Source organism: Octopus bimaculoides, chromosome 1 (assembly GCF_001194135.2).
Source record: "Octopus bimaculoides isolate UCB-OBI-ISO-001 chromosome 1, ASM119413v2, whole genome shotgun sequence".
NCBI classification, from domain to species: Eukaryota; Metazoa; Mollusca; class Cephalopoda; order Octopoda; family Octopodidae; genus Octopus; species Octopus bimaculoides.
In genome coordinates, this window is record NC_068981.1 from 114,713,636 (window position 1) to 114,714,288 (window position 653).

Below are 653 nucleotides of genomic sequence, written 5' to 3' on the forward strand. Positions count from 1 at the left end.
AATGGTTATGTGCAAACCCTTCTGAAGTTCCAAGTGTTATGCATACAAAATTTCCTGTAACTGTCATGGTTTTAAGGGTTGTCAGCAATGAAAGACATGTGATGTCTCTTTATTTCTTTCCACAAAGCCTCAGAGTTAACTCCGTCGCCGACATTGAGGTCCTGGAAATAATTGTTAAGCTCTGGATAGACAGTATATGCAACTGAAAGCCATATGTGCTTCACTAAGATTGCACTATCACACATGGCTATAATAACACAGGCATGGATGGCTGAAAATTTTCATGATCATATAACCCCTAACATTTGGCCTCCTAATTCCCCAGATCTCGATCTATTGGAGTATTATATGTGGAGCATACACACACACGCGCGCGCACACACACACGCACGCACGCACACACATACGCGCGTGCGCACGCACACACACACACACACATATATATGCATATATGGGTACAGGACGTGAACAGCAGTAAACAAGACGAAAGACGAAAACAAATGAATTCAGTACACAAACAACGAGAGAAACAAATGGAAAACAGGACAAGTAACACAAAGAACGACCCTTCATAAGTCGGCTGTCTACTTGTCATCTCGAGCATTCAGCGACAATTTGAGTCTTCGAAGACAGTTGCTCCCATAAATACCAAA